The sequence below is a fragment of the Mirounga angustirostris genome, unplaced genomic scaffold, assembly GCF_029215605.1.
Source record: "Mirounga angustirostris isolate CCGP_5_RB_7025 unplaced genomic scaffold, mMirAng1.0.hap1 SCAF_7, whole genome shotgun sequence".
NCBI lineage: Eukaryota > Metazoa > Chordata > Mammalia > Carnivora > Phocidae > Mirounga > Mirounga angustirostris.
In genome coordinates, this window is record NW_026991715.1 from 52544151 (window position 1) to 52560667 (window position 16517).

Here is a 16517-nt window from a genome sequence, read left to right on the forward strand (position 1 = left end):
CAACCCTCAGTTTGTTTCCTGCAATTAAGAATTCCTCATATCAGTGAGATCATATGATACATGTCTTTCTCTGTTTGACTTATTTCACTCAACATAATACCCTCCAGTTCCATCCACGTCGTTGCAAATGGCAAGATCTCATTCCTTTTGATGGCTGCATAATATTCCATTGTGTGTGTGTGTGTGTGTGTGTGTGTGTGTGTGTGTGTGTGTATATATATATATATATATATATATATACCACATCTTCTTTATCCATTCATCTGTTGATGGACATCTTGGCTCTTTCCACAGTTTGGCTATTGTGGACATTGCTGCTATAAACATTGGGGTGCACGTACCCCTTCGGATCCCTACTTTTGTATCTTTGGGGTAAATACCCAGTAGTGCAATTGCTGGATCATATGGTAGCTCTATTTTCAACTTTTTGAGGAACTTCCATACAGTTTTCCAGAGTGGCTGCACCAGCTTGCATTCCCACCAACAGTGTAGGAGGGTTCCCCTTTCCCTGCATCCCCGCCAACATCTGTCGTTTCCTGACTTGTTAATTTTAGCCATTCTGACGGGTGTGAGGTGGTATCTCACTGAGGTTTTGATTTGGATTTCCCTGATGCCGAGCGATATTGAGCACTTTTTCATGTGTCTGTTGGCCATTTGGATGTCTTCTTTGGAAAAATGTCTGTTCATGTCTTCTGCCCATTTCTTGATTGGATTCTTTGTTCTTTGGGTGTTGAGTTTGATGAGTTCTTTATAGATTTTGGATACTAGCCCTTTATCTGATATGTCATTTGCAAATATCTTCTCCCATTCTGTCGGTTGTCTTTTGGTTTTGTTGACTGTTTCCTTTGCTTTGCAAAAGCTTTTTATCTTGATGAAGTCCCAATAGTTCATTTTTGCCCTTGCTTCCCTTGCCTTTGGCGATGTTTCTAGGAAGAAGTTGCTTCGGCTGATGTCAAAGAGGTTGCTGCCTGTGTTCTCCTTTAGGATTTTGATGGACTCCTGTCTCACATTGAGGTCTTTCAACCATTTGGAGTCTATTTTTGTGTGTGGTGTAAGGAAATGGTCCAGTTTCATTCTTCTGCATGTGAAAACTGCCCTGTCTTTTTAACTTGAACAGCTTTAAATTACAAACATAACTGCAGCGTCTTACAATCTGGACACCAAATCATGAGATGCTCTGTCCATAATCACTAAATTTTATGCCAGGTTCACCAAAAATAGCTCCTTTAAAGTTTCTCTGGAGGTCCAGGTAACACTTCACCCTCAAATTCAAGCAATTCTCTTAATGGTTGGGCACTTGAAGCTGGTGGTCTTTCTGAAGAGCATACCAAAATGTCCCAATGTCTTTCAGTCCTACTCAACTGGAGGCTATCCAGGTCTGTACCTGGACACGTTCCTTGGATGATGAGTTCAATGTCCTCATCTCTTTTCCTTCTGCCTTCTCTCCAAAACGTAGGGGGAGCAAATATAAAACTTTAATCCCATGGTCTTACAGAACAATTTTAGGTTGCTTAGACCCCTAACCCAACTATTTCAGAGTTAAATTCTACAATTTCACTCCAAAAGTGAGACCTACAGGCAAAAACATGCATTCAATTAAATTCAGCAGTGACAACAGAAAGGGGACCAAATATTTTTATAGGAAAAGTTTGTTAGTTTGGGGAGTGGTGAAAGAGGTTAAGATTGCTCAAGATCATTTTCAGTAGGCACAATTTGGGAAACAAATTTAATCACAAATTTGGTATTGCAAGGAACAGTGAAGATATACACAGTTTTCATCATGCGCCCTGGCTCAAGCACTGCATGCATTTTCCAATGTCTTTTGTCAAAGCCCTTAAAGCTGATGCTGTTAACAACAGCAGAAGACCCTGTGAGTCATGGCCCAGGCCTGCAACAGAATGCCATCTAACAAGCTACGTTGACCTAATTGGATTGAAATTCAGAAGCTACTCATTGACCTCTGAAGTAAGGACATTGGTTGTCCTTCTGGAGTTGACCCTCATTTCACAAAGATATGAATTTGGACTAACTCCCATGCCCCTCATTTCTTCAAGTTCACTCAAGCAAAGACATTTTTCCAAATGGTCATGAACAATGCCCATTGAGCAGCATCCTGAGATCAGCTGGGCAACCCGGAGGGGCTCTTTTCTGAAGTCTTCTTCTGTGTCACTCATTCTTCCTCTCCAGCCAACCAAACATCAATCTCTCAAGCCCTATGGGGATCTTGGGGTTGATACTTAATAGTGTGTGGTGTTTGCCCCCTGCAGATGGTTGCAGGATGGAAGATAAGGATACAATTATTCCCAAAATGAATTATATTTTAATACAAGGTAAAAACATTTAAACACTGAAGAAGGCTGCAAAAAAATGGCATATTGGGTTATGCCATACTCCAAGACGTATTTTATACTCAGAGTTTGTTTCTCAGTACCCATAATGAGATGAGTACTATTCTCGGGGAAAAGGAAAAACTTGTCACTATCTAAAGCTTCATCTACTTAGAAAAGAATATAGTCTATACATAAGGAACTCATTTACAGTATAATTGTCACAACTGTACATTTCTTTTCCTGTGTGATTCTAACAGTTTTGTAAATCTACATAAATGGTAAGATCTCCAAATTTCAGGTTAAGATACAGTTATGTGTAAAACACCTTTTTTTTTTCACATAGCATCATGTTGACAATAAGTGCTATAAAAATTAGTCTATGTTATTCCTAGTTGGATTACATTTGCCTAAGAGTTTTAAACAGGGATTTAAAATAATCTTAGACCAGAAGGGGTTGTTACCTTTATTAAACCATGGTTTTAGTAGAACCGGCTAAATCTGGATGCCAAATCCAGCAACTTTCTTCCAGCTTTGCTGAGATATAATTGACAATACAGCACTATGTTAGTTTAAGGTGCACCAAATCGTGACCTGACTAAAAAAAAAAAAAGAAAAAAGGTTTTTTTCCTCGTGATGAGAACTCTTAGGATCTAATCTCCTCATATCCAGCAACTTTTATGACCTAGAAATGTCTGAGTGGATGTGATCAGACTATCTGTGTCCTGGTTATTATTTGGAAAATTGGGAACCTGTTGGATTCCCATCCCCAGAATTCAGAAGTACCCTTAATATCACTAAAAGTTGGTTACCCCAACATATGCACAGAGACGAAAGGTGTAAACTGTACCCAGCTTCCAGCATGTTCCCCCATGAGGCCAAGGGAATGGACACAATGGTGAGCAGCCAATAGAGCTCTTCTGTTCTTCCCAGGAACTCTGACTTTCCCTCTCAGTAGCTCAGCCAGCTTGTCTCCACATTCTAGTTGTTACTTTTCAACTCTCCACAGGTACTAATTATTTTCATTTATGATCATGATGAAGTGGTGAATCAAGTTCCTTTTTTTTTTTCTTTCTCAACATTTTGTAAGAAGTGGGTCAAGATGGAAAATGTTGGAAGTTCTAGAATTCTGATTTTTATTTTATCCAGCAGTATATCAGGCACTTGCCTGTGAAAACATCACGGGGAGTGCCTGGGTGGCTCAGTCGGTTGAGCATCCAATTCTTGATTTTGGCTCAGGTCATGATCTCAGGGTTGTGAAATCAAGCCCCGCTTAAGGCTCCATACTCAGTGAGTGAAGTCTTCTTTGGATTCTCTCTCTCCGTCTCTCTCTGCCCCTCCCCCATTCATGCCCTCTCTCCATCTCTCTCTAAAATAGATAAATAAAATCTTTAAAAAAAGAGAGAGAAAGAAAACTTATATCACTGACAGGTTTCCCTTGAGGCTTTCTGAGATTCCTGCCCCTTTGCTTGGCTTTGCTATCCTACATGGCTGGCATTCTGAGGTTGATACAAAGCCCCATCTACATAACAGCAATAGACGGGGAGGTAGTGTGAGTGAGCACGCGTTTATCCTCACGCATTCCTCTCTGATCATCTTCCCTTCAAAAGACAGTTGGATAAGAAGTTTCTAGATATGATTTAACAGAACCAAATATTTGGATTTTTTTAAATGAATACTAAAATTCTTACTCAATATGGTACCACAAGCCAAGATGACAGAAGGTGATGTGTATGATGACAACTCATGATGGAGACAAGTGAATGAAATTCCTTTTCACAAAAGAACATTCAAAATATGATCCATGTGCACTATCTAGAAACATCCTCATTAATTAAGGAGTGAAACTATATTTTTAACATAGTTACAGATCCATGCAGACGTTTAATCTCCAAAAATTTCAGTTGACTACACAGATGGATTTATAACAACCTCTAATGGGTGTAACTTAAGATGGAACAGATGATTCTACCAACGGATTAATCAACCTCTTCCAAACTGCAAATTAAAAAAGAAACAAATCAAACACTGCATTTTCCTTGCAGATGTTAAGCAAAACATATTCAGTCTTACTCCTATAATTACAGCATTAGGAGAGATTTACCAACATCAAAGTAAATAAAAACATACCAAATGAAAGCTGATGAAAAACTAACAAGAGAATGAATAATAATCTTTTTAAAATCTCACGGCCATAGACTCTCTTATTGATTTCAATCATATACTCCTTCCTTTCAAATGGAGAGACCTGAAGTTCAAATAACTATACAGCTCTGGTGGAGACCTTGGATATGGTCTAACTGCACAGTATCTGACTAAATTCATCTCCAGCATCTGCAGTTCATTTTTTTTAATCAAATGTTTTTGTTGTTGTCATTGTTGTTTTGGCCAACTTTCATTTGAGCATTTTTAGCACCAGGAAGAAAAAAAAAAAGACACATCAGTAGGGATGCCCCGAATCCAGGATATTCAAAACAAATGTTATAAATTGGCCTTCACAAGTGTACTGGGTTCAAATAGCGAGTTTTCACAAGTGATTTCCTATCAGTGACACTCCTACAGGACTTCTTGGAAACAAATGAGGGTCAGAGAGGACTACTCTCCCAACAGATTTATTAGCCAATGTCCCACTCCTTCATCTCCTGTAAGACTGCACGGCAAGAAGTCAGTCGTGATAGTTCTGCCCACAAACTGACAGAGGCTGGACATCCCTGGGGCTCAGTCTCCAAACAGCAGCCAATCAGCATGCCTTCACAGCCCTGCTCAAGACTCTCAGTAGGATGGAATGATAGAGTGGCGGTAAATCAAAGCTATAACTACTTCAGCTCCCGCCAGTCTGTCTCCACTCAAAGTGTCCATTTAGCCGGGAAGCACAGCAAAATTTATAGCCAGGAGTTTTATAGTGTGGTGCTTTAACACTGCGAGGAACCCTATACTCATGCCTGAAACCCTTGAAGAAGGACAGACCCTCAATTTGTTTTAACCTATAGGCAAGTTCTGCCTAGGCTGCAGTAGGTCTGAAATTAATCAGTTTGACATTCACAAATCTCTTTAACTATTACTTTGCATTTTACTTCTGAAGATGCCACATGTTAAAAAAATGATTGTTGTTAGCAACAATTCCATTTTTTATTCATTTCCTTTTTGCACAACGTATCTGTCAAGAATTTCAGATGATGAATGTTGTATGGGAAACACTTTTAGAATGTCAACATGGAATGTTTCTCTCTCTCTCCCTCTTTAATTTTCAGAGTGTTTTGTTGATGAGGTTGACGAGGAGATCCATGAAAAAACTCTGTGTTCTCTTTATTCATACTCTCTGGAGTCTTGCCTTGGCACACTATAAAAAAATGGCAAGTGCTCCCCCAAACCCCAAACCCCCATAATATCATAACCCACTTCCCTGCTATATTTTTTCACCCTAGCAATTAGCACGATTTGACACACTATATATAATACACAGGATATACATATTCCACTCATTTATTTTGCTATGGTCTGTCTTACTCAGTGGAATGTCAGCTGTATGAAGACTGGGATTTTTGTGTGTTTTGTTTACTGCTGTATCTTTGGCACTGAAAACAGGACCCAGCATTAGTAGGTGCTCAGGAAACACTTGCTGAATGACTACCTTGCCATCATCATAAGTTATTGATGTCAGGCAATGATTACTCTATTTCATCTCTTTACTCTTAACAGGCTTCCATCCCGGACTCCCGGGGCCCTTTCCTAGAGCATCAAACACAGCCTAGACCTTTGTTCATCATCCCCGCCCCCATCCCATCCATAAATCTTACCTAATCTAGTGCTGCTAGCTAATCTGATAAACTAAACCTACAGAATAATAGCAGTTGAATGTGTTAACCAGTCACATATAATAAACAATCATTTTGTGATTTAAAACCTAAACTTCAGGCTGTGACTGTTATAGCTAATCAAATCCCAAGTGCCCTACCCCTGTCCTTACCCTATCTGCACCATTAAAACAATGGGGGGAGACAGGAAGGGGGAATCAATCAGAGGCTTCCAGTTCAGTCTGCAAGTGTTGCCAAGCTGACAGTAGGGCCAGTTATACATAGGGCATGGGCGGAGGGTGGTATTGCATTACCCAGGGGTCGGTACACTTTTCCTATAAAGGACCATAAAGTAACTTTGCTTTGAGGGATCTACTCCCTTCTGCTATTGTAGTGTGAGCATAGCCGTACACAACAGAATCCTGGCTGTGTTCCAGTAACACGTTAGTCACAAAAACAGGCAGTGGGTCGGGTCTCATCCGTGGGCCATAGTTTGCTGACCTCCACTCTAGAGCCAGGGGAAATGTGAAACAATCCCACACCCTTCTGTCTAGGCTCTTCCAAATGAATATGGTTCTGTTGCTTGATCAATGCATTTAAATGTATCCAGTAATCAAATGTATCTGCATATCTAATGGTTATTTTTCTAAAATAACTGCTTGAAAATTGTCATTCCTTCTCTTTGTATGTGTTCACCCACCCACTGCCTGGCGCCTCCCCCATCTCCCACCCCACCCCCGCCCCCATGGCAGCCCTGGAGGTGCTCTGCTCTGACCTCGGTTCAGGAGCTACTGCGCTTCAGTAAGTGCTGTTAGGTGACAGCCTCCAGGGACAGTGCCTTCAGGATCTGCTAGCCTCACTCTGAGACCATGGTCTTCCTGGGCAGCCTCAGCCAATGACTGAGCACTGAGGGGCCTAGGACCTGGTCACCTCCCACCCCCACAAGAGAACCCCTCTCACAGGCACTTCTGCTCTAGAGAGCCCCAATCCCGCTTTCTCCTCCCTTTCCTTCTCCAAGCATCAGGGCCGCAGCACCATCCTGAGGTTTTTCCTGCCCAAGCCTGTTCCTTCTCCCTTTATCTTTCACAGACCTTACCCCCCAGCCCCCAAATCAAACCACGATACTCCCAATTCCTCCCCCGTGTGCCTCCCATCCGCACCACACACCGCCCCCCATCATATTGAACTTGAGATCTTCTACACATTCCTGTTACAAACCAAACCCCAATGTGGGTCAACAAATCTTGTGGTAGAAATGACAAAAGGAAATGTTTCCTGTTTTTTTCTCAGGGATGCCTTGATATGGTTTTAAATATTTACTCTTCCCAAACAGTTCTCAAATTATCATTAGGAAATCAGAGGAGTGACTGTAGCACCTGCTCGGATCATTTCATGCGTGCAGAGGGTCAGGGCCATGTTGAGAGGCAGCATTCCTGGATACAGGACATGCCCAAGCAGCAGCTTCTGGCAAGAGACCCTGAGCGTCAGTGCTTGACTGAGACCCACAACGAGGACTGCCCAGGGCCTGGGAGAGGTGGGATACATAGGACCCAAACCGACTTAGATGAGAGACACCAATTATAAGGAAATTCAGCTACGACCACTTTGGAGACCATCTGGAAGCACAGGTGTCTGAGCACTAGCTGCCTTGGATCCCCAACCCCAAAGGTTTTCAGTCCCCCAGGAAAAGCCAAGTCTCCCTCCTCTGCACCCTGCAGGCTGAGTGCCTTTCCTTAGAGGGGAGGTGCTCTACTCAGCCTCCAGAAGGGCCACAGAAAAGCCCATAGTGCACGTAGTGACTCTGGCAGCTGGTCCCAGGGAATGATATTTAGCATATATTTACCTTCTTACAGTATGGTTGACTGTATGAAAACATGAGGAAATAGGACTAAGGACAGAAGAAAGAGGGGGAGCAGGAGGAGGAGAAAGAGATGAGAAGGAAACAAAGTCAGATACAAAACCAGTTAAAAGGTAAGACTTCTGCACTGGGGAGGGTATGTGCTCTGGTAAGCGCTGTGAATTGTGCAAGACTGTTGAATCTCAGATCTGTACCTCTGAAACAAATAATGCAATATATGTTAAGAAAAAAAAAAAAGAAGAAGGTAGCAGGAGGGGAAGAATGAAGGGGGGGAATCGGAGGGGTAGATGAACCATGAGAGACGATGGACTCTGAAAAACAAACTGAGGGTTCTAGAGGGGAGGGGGTGGGAGGATGGGTTAGCCTGGTGATGAGTATTGAGGAGGGCACGTTCTGCATGGAGCACTGGGTGTTATGCACAAACAATGAATCATGGAACACTACATCTAAAACTAATGATGTAATGTATGGGGATTAACATAACAATAAAAAATTTTTAAAAAAAAGAAATAAAGGAGACAGTGAGCAGCAAAAAAAAAAAAAAAAAAAGGTAAGACTTCTGTTCAAGGCACCTATAATGAATTAATCATTGCCGTTGATCATTACCTTCTGTTGGCTCCGGACCACCTGAGGCTTCGAAGAAAGCCAACAGTTCTTCTGATAAGACAGACTTTTTGTGGGCCCACAGCTCTGGGAATCCATGCATGAGAAATACAGCCACGTCATTTAATCAGCCTGGGACTCTGTCTCCTTATCTCAATAGAAGTAGGGCTTATATTCCTTGAACACTCTGGTCCCCATCACAGCTACCATTCTGTGATGAGGTAGGACCCAGAAAAGCAAGCCAGTCCCCCAGGGTTTACCGACTCCCTCTACCACCTTGCATTCCTTATAAACCTAGGGGGGAGGCGAGTTTAGGGGCCAAGCCTGGAAATGGAACGTCTTCTTTCTTCCCACATACTACAAACTGAATGAGAGAGAGGCAGATTAGGGAAGGTAGAAAGGAAGGGATGGACTCGAGGAGGGTGGGTTATCTCCAGGGAATTTGTTCCTGGATGGTCAGGCGGACAGTGGCAACCTTCCCTCACTGTGTCAGAGGGTTCAGGAAGAAGAATACGTTGCAGACACAAGGGGATAGGGTCAACACTGGCTCTGTTGAGACTGAGCTACATGGAGGGCATATCAGCAGAGGTTACAGGTAGATTTCTGGAGGCACTCTTTTTTCAAACAGGGAAATTTATGCCCCGGGAGGTTAGGTGAACCAGTCAGGGAGGAGTCAAGGCCCAGATGTGCTAATTCCTAGTCCAGTGCTCTTTCCACTACACCTCTGCCTTCGAGCTTTGTAGTAACAACAAGGGAGGGTCTCTCCCCCTCACCTGCTAGGAAATTGCTCATTAGTTTGTGTGGTTATTTATTTAAAGGTGTGGAGAGGATAAGCCTCTAGAAACTTCATGAGAAAGTCAAAAATCATTTTAGATTATAGGCACTTACACTAATTAATGTAGACTAACATTCAATAATTTGATAGATGGATTTGTTCCATTTTTAGTTCAAAGTATACAGAGCTAATTTACTCAGAAACTGCTCGGTTCCAATTTCTCAACATCTGAGTTTATCAAAAATATCCTCAGTGTGAGTCACATGCCAATTTCAAGAAGGCGTGGTAATAAAAAATGTTGTTAGAGCTTTTCCCCAATATCCTCCCTTTCCATGTCCCTAATTCAATTCCAAGTGTAAAACACATGCAGCGAGAAGCCCTCGTCCCAGAGAGAGGTCCCCACTTCTCAGGAAAGGACGTTGAGGGTGCCATCGGGCTTCACTTCATAGGAATTCATTGATCCTCAGATTTTCCTCATGGTAAAGTCAGAGACATCAAATGTCGTAAGAAAAGTCACATTTTCCAATGTTGTCCCAGGATGTCTCACACAGTAACCAGTAAACCTCTAAAACGGATTTCTCTCTGAACTCTTCAAAGAGCTCTGCCCGATGTATGAACTTTTAAAGTAGCCGCATAAGAGCTAAAGGCATCATCAAAGTGTGCTTTTTTTTTTTTTCCAGTCCACATTTGCCAGGTTAAATAACAGCTGAAGCTGGAAGAGGTACACTTGCAAGGATTTCTCAACCTGCCTTGCAAAAGGCTAGATTTTCAGTTCATCTGCCCTGTCCTTGTTTTGTTTGTTCATCGTTTAAGTGTTCTTTCTGGGGAACTCTCTGGTGAAATAGAAGCATTTTGACCTTCAACAAGGATTAAAAACTTGAGGGAAAAATGAAACTTCTCCAGTCCTTCACTGAGAAGAGCTTGAAGAAGCTGCTAGAGGAGTTCACACTCAGAGTAAAAAGTTATTAGCAAATACTGAACATAATTTGCTGTATGTGAACCTCAGTAAAAAAAAAGACAGCCTACTATTTACACAGCTCCTTCCAGTCCATGAACTCCAAACACGACCTCCCTCTTGCAGCAGGCAACCTCGGATTCACTGACTCATCCTGGCCGAGTCACGCTCTGTTGGCTTCCTCTGCGACATCCCCAAGCGAGTCCTGTCTTCTTTCCACTTCTGACATTCCTGTTGGGATGCGGTCATCCCTCACCCACTGCCTTCTCCTTTTTTTGTCCGAGGTTCACAGAGATGGCCAGCAGGTTGCGAGTTCACTCTGGCGGAACTGAAATTCAGTAAATTGCTTTGCAAGTGCTCTAGAGACCGTGTCTACACCTTCTATAGAGAATCCACTGAGTTCTCTCCAAGCTCCCTTTAAGGTCATTTCCCTTCAGTGTGACCAGTCGAAATCCCTACAGTCTGCATCGTGTCCCACTTGCCTTTTTTCTCCTATGTGAGACGGAAAGCAGCTGGTGCCCAATTTCATATATTCTCCCTTTGCACATTAGTCAATAGAAATAAATTCTGAATCCTTCAATTTCCCTTGCCAAGCTAAAAAACTTGGGTGTCTTTAATCCTTTTCCATAGTCTTACTTGGTGCCATTTCCTAGCTTTGCTTTCCTTCCTCACTGGAATCGTGGAGCAGCCAACTGAATACAGTCTTGTCTGGAGGGTCTTACCGATATTGATATGGTAGAGATACCCTCCTGACTGCTTCATATATTTCTGGTCCAGCCTTGGACTGGCCTTTTGAAAACCACTTTTGGTTTTCTGACTGCTTAACTTTGATACCCAGTTCCTTTAACATATACAAAACCAACATTGCCTTTGTGGAGTTGATTTTCTCCTTGCTCTGTAGCCCTCCCACAACCTGCCCCCATTCAATTGGCTTCTTCCCAACAATCTGGCAAATTGGTTTTGAGATCTAATGCTACCTTTCCCCGTGGCTTTTCCCTCCTGGGAGGAAATGAGTCTGGCTATGGGGAAACTCTGCCCATAAAGTCCTCAGAATTGTCAGGCTTTTCTTTGTGTCATCGGTATCCATTAGTTCCCAATATTGTCTGCTTTCCCACACTTTGCTCAAGGGAATTTAGAGAAATATAGAAAACTTTAAAATAAAGACCAGGTTCTCAAACCTTAGGTATGGACATCTTTTAAGGGAAAATAATTCTTTTTTTTTTTTTAAAGATTTTATTGATTTATTTGACATAGAGAGACACAGCGAGAGAGGGAACACAAGCAGGGGGAGTGGGAGAGGGAGAAGCAGGCTTCCCGCTGAGCAGGGAGCCCAATGCGGGGCTCGATCCCAGGACCCTGGGATCATGACCTGAGCCGAAGGCAGATGCTTAACGAACGACTGAGCCACCCAGGCGCCCCAAGGGAAAACAATGCTTAAGATAAATCTGTTAACCTCAATTATTTAACTGAAATGTTACTTAAATATCTACATGCCTAAATTCAGGTATAAACTCCTTATATCCATAGCTTTTTTTTTTTTTAAAGATTATTTATTTATTTATTAGAGAGTGAGCAGGAGAGAAACAGCATGAGAGGGGAGAGGGTCAGAGGGAGAAGCAGGCTCCCCGCTGAGCCAGGAGCCCTATGTAGGACTCGATCCCAGGACCCTGGGATCATGACCTGAGCTGAAGGCAGTCGCTTAACCAACTGAGCCATCCAGGCGCCCATATCCATAGCTTTTAAACAACTATCAAATCAAAATAAAATTTTGAATTCAGCATAAATAAAAAATGCATAAAATTAAAATAAAGTACTTTAATGTAGGCAATGAGTTTGCATTGTTGGAATGAAATCCTCTTGCTCAGTGTGAAAAGGGTACCAATTGCCATGGCAAAGATTCTTTTAAGTTTCCTACACCTATAGTATTATTTGTGATGTCAGGATTCCATTTGTCCAACATATTTTTCCATCCTGATTTCTACAAAGCCTTGTTTCTTCAGAATGTTGTGATGTCTTTTGACCTTCACTTGGCCAGAACCCATCAATTAGGGGTTCAACTTACCTCTCTTCTTCTCTGCCAGCTCTCTGGGTTACAGTGCTGCAATATGTCATTTCTATACTGTCCCATCAAATTATCAATGCATTAATTCACTTAAGAAATTAAAGTCTTACTTTATGAAAATGTCCTTTAGTTGTAAATTATTGACATAAAAATGAAGCTTTGTCATTAAACGAAATGAAATAATTCAACACGAATTCAGTGTTAGACACAGGACATTGTTTATCAATTTGAAAGTAAAACAAACCATAAAGCTAAAGAAGTTTTCCAACATTGTAAAAGTTCCTTGAAATCCCTTTAGAGATCAAAAAGCCACCTGAGATATACATTTGCAAATACAAAACTAAGTGGCTGAAATCTACAGACATAGAGTCATCATGCAAAGAAACAAAAATGTGCTGCTTTTTTTTGCCATTAAAATGAAAATATAAAATTTAAAGTTTTTCCTTAGGAATTCACAACCCAGGAGAGTATGACCAGAGACTTCAGAATAGAGAAACTTAGTTTGAAAAACAATGAAGATGTTGGAGGAGAAAGGAGCCTACCTATGGATATGGGCGCCTGGATGGCTCAGTTGGTTAAGCGACTGCCTTCAGCTCAGGTCATGATCCCAGGGTCCTGGGATCGAGTCCCACATTGGGCTCCTGGCTCAGCGGGGAGCCTGCTTCTCCCTCTGACCCTCTCCCCTCTCATGCTGTTTCTCTCCTGCTCACTCTCTAATAAATAAATAAATAATCTTTAAAAAAAAAAAAGCTATGGATATAAGGAGTTTATACCTGAATTTAGGCATGTAGATATTTAAGTAACATTTCAGTTAAATAATTGAGGTTAACAGATTTATCTTAAGCATTGTTTTCCCTTGGGGCGCCTGGGTGGCTCAGTCGTTCGTTAAGCATCTGCCTTAATCCCTCAACTTGCAAGGAGGAAACAGAGACCTGAAGAGGTTAAATTGTTGGTTAGGAACAGATCCAGATCTCTGGATTCCAACTTCATGCCCCTTTCTGCTACATCAGCATTTACCAAGCTGTTTTATATTTTATGATGCCACCTCCTATCAATAACTTGCATACACAAAGCCAACTGACTCTCAAAAAAATTCTAATAAGCCAACACATCATATATTTTACAATAAACTGCATAAAATATCTGCACTTCCTCCACTTAAGTTGCCATTAATTACTCTTACCAGTTTCAGAGATTGTCTGGAGCTTCTAAGTGTGTTCAGATCTCTACCATCCTAAAGGACCTCCTTACTCTTTCCCAAATTATTCCCGTCCCTCATTTCAAGTGCACCTTCTTGAAAAATGGAGTATAAATTTGATGTCTCAATTTGCTGCAGTAACCCATACATGTGGGCTTCCGTTTTCATTACTCCATTGAAATTGTCCCCTCCAAGGTCATGGCTGGACACCATCTAGTGGGCTCTCTATTACCCTATCTGGCTTTCCTGGAGGACATAAAACTCTTCCATGGCTTTGCTTTTTTTTTTTTTTTAAGATTTTATTAATTAATTAATTAATTTAGAGAGAGAGAGCATGCAAGCAGGGGGAGAGGCAGTGGGAGAGGGAGAAAGAGAGTCTCAAGCAGACTCTGCGCTGAGTGCCGGAGCCCGATGTGGTGTTTGATCTCACGACCCTGAGATCATGACCTGAGCTGAAATCAAGAGTCAGACGCTTAATGGACTGAGCCACACAGACACCCCTCTTCTATGGCTTTTCCAATGTTTCTTTCTCTTTTGTCAGTCTGCTCTTCTGATTGCACTGTCTTTGTCTTCTCTGGTGTCTCCTCCCCACTTCATAAATATTGATGTTCCTTAGGATTCCATCATTGTCCTTGTTCTTTCCTTGCTGTACATCATCTCTCTGGCAATTTCATGTGGATCCATGTTTAATGATGGCCAAATATGTCCCTGCAACCCATCTCTTTTCTGGGGTCCAGGTACGTATTTCTGAGGAACTTGAACTTTAAAAGACAAGCCTAGGATTCGAAGCCTGCAAAAAGCAAGAGACATAGCAATAATATTTTCTACATGGAGAGAAAAAGAGGAAATGAAGAAGACAGAGTTTCAAAAAGAGAGTAGTCAGCTGGTTCAGATGCCATGGTAATGTCAAATGAGATAGGAATGGAAGTATTCCTTAGATGGCTAGTTGGAGGTCACTGGAACCTTGGCAAGGGCAATTTGGGATCCCAAATGCAGAATGAAGTGGGTTGATGAGTGAGTTAGAAGAGAAAAAATACTGACTGTGAATGTAGAAAAGTTATGGCAACTTAACTGTCGAAGCAAGGGGAGAGAGAACTAAGCAGGAGCAGAGCCGCCTCTGCCGTTAACTAGCAAGGACGGAGGCGAGGGTGGTGGTGGCATGGTTCTAGCTGACTGGCAAAACAGCAAGTATTCAAGGGTCCCCACTAAATGCTGTATTTTTCCTCTTTGAAATAGGAAAATAAGAGGTCAGGTCATCTTCTGAGGTTCATAGAGAAAACAATAAGAGTTTTGAGGCAAGTTTAGATAAAAGGAGGACCTGACCAGGCTCTCACGTCTCCTGCAAGCTGTTGCTAGAGAGATTTTTCTAAAATATAGATCTGATCATGACACTTTCTGGCTCCCAAGTTTCACACAAGATAAAAACCTCCCCCACAGCATGTTGCCTAGAGCCCTCCGTAATATAGCTCCCACTCTCCCCTCAGCCTTGCCACCTCACCGTCACCTCTCCCACCTGGCTTCTAGCGCCAGCGTTTTCCAAACATGCCAGCCACCAGAGCTCTCTAGAATTCTCTTAACCTCATTTCTGCATCTAGAAAACCACCATCCGCCCTTCAAAACCAAGTTTAAGAATTTCTAATTGTTCCTAGATACATCTTACTTTCCTTAACCTGTTTTCCCTTTGCCCCAATTTCACCCCTAAATATTTGTTTTGTTTTGTTTTGTTTTTAAGATTTTATTTATTTAGTTAAGAGAGAGAGAGAGTGCGAGAGCACGAGTGTGGGGGGTTGGGAGGGGCAAAGGGAGAAGGAGAAGCAGACTCCCCTCTGAGCAGGGAGCCCAATGCAGGGCTTAATCCCAGGACCCTGTGATCATGACCTGAGCTGAAGGCAGATGCTTAGCCCATTGAGCCACCCAGGTGCCCCACCCCTTATTTGTTTCTGCATTTATTTACTTTTACACTTTCACTCTTAGGTATCTCTGTATAGTGTCTCAAATCTCTTTGGGGCACTTCTTTCAATTATTTAATCAACTAGACAAGTTCGTTTATATTATATACAAAATATAATCTAAAATTTCAAGAAGCTCCCAGGGAAACAGTCCACCATAACACGGTGTGACTTCCTGAAATAGAGGGCTGACTGAGCTACCCCTGGAGGAGGAGAGAGAGGGAGGCAGATGAGAAGGCTAGAGGAGGCCCCTGCTGAGCTTCATATACATGTTTATATGCATGGTACTGCCCTCTTAACAAAGGGGTTTCATGGTAAGTTCCATGAAGGCCTGGGTGGAGCCTTGTCCAATAGGGTGGCCCCAGTGTTGACTGTCATGGTGTTGTTACTCTGTAAGGTTAAACAGTCCTTGTATTGGGGGCGCCTGGGTGGTTCAGTCGTTAAGCGTCTGCCTTCGGCTCAGGTCATGATCCCAGGGTCCTGGGATCGAGCCCCGCATCGGGCTCCCTGCTCAGCGGGAAGCCTGCTTCTCCCTCTCCCACTCTGCCTGCTTGTGTTCCCTCTCTCACTGTCTCTCTCTGTCAAATAAATAAATAAAATCTTTAAAAAAAAAAAAACAAAAACAGTCCTTGTATTGAAGAAGTCATTCTTCTTGCTTTCAGGAATTTATGGACTCCTGATGTAATCTGTTTCCATTAGAAAGATTACTCATTCTTTCTAATGTTTTGTCCCTTCCTAAAAGATGTGCTCATGACCCTTGAGAGAAAAAAAGAAGTCCTTTCTGATGCCATTCTGAAAGTCAAGTCATTCCTGCTTCCCCACTGTCATCTGTGTCTTGCTTTGGTCTTCTCTTTCCTGAATCCTTGATTCAGGTTCCTTCTATCACTAAGGCCCAGCCAAGGGCCAATTCTTCTGTGCTCATCACCATAGATTCAGCTTCTTTCTTCCTTCATTTCTTTTTTATAAACTAATAATTTGTTAATATGCCTAACAAGA

At 42.2% G+C, this 16517-nt stretch overlaps 1 long non-coding RNA gene across 1 annotated transcript in view; it reads left to right on the forward strand.

Annotated features, from left to right (window-relative positions):
- Positions 1 to 16517, forward strand: part of LOC123852649 (uncharacterized) — a 34362-nt gene that overhangs the window by 13805 nt on the left and 4040 nt on the right. Inside the window, exon 2 of the long non-coding RNA XR_006792966.3 lies at positions 7975 to 8092. This is a non-coding gene — a long non-coding RNA (uncharacterized LOC123852649). The remainder of the gene's footprint in view (positions 1 to 7974; positions 8093 to 16517) is intronic.